We start from the raw sequence: 221 nt of genomic DNA, 5'->3' as shown, positions 1-221 counted from the left end.
GAGCGCCAAAACAGTAACAGGAAAGCGACCGAACGGCGGGGAAAGTTCCAGAACTCAGCTTTTATAAAGCACCTCTTCGAAGCATCTGCAAGAGGCGTCTGCCCACTTCTGCCAGCGTGGACAAGGTTTTCAGGTGTCCTGCGAGGATGGGCATGGGCTGGGCTCAGGGCCTGCCTCTGCATGCTCTGGTGGGGAAGGGGCTGGCAGGAGCCTGCGACTAG

The sequence above is a fragment of the Tupaia chinensis genome, unplaced genomic scaffold (assembly GCF_000334495.1).
Source record: "Tupaia chinensis unplaced genomic scaffold, TupChi_1.0 Scaffold000161_1, whole genome shotgun sequence".
In the NCBI taxonomy this organism is placed as follows: domain Eukaryota; kingdom Metazoa; phylum Chordata; class Mammalia; order Scandentia; family Tupaiidae; genus Tupaia; species Tupaia belangeri.
Note: the sequence above shows the minus strand (reverse complement) of the source record.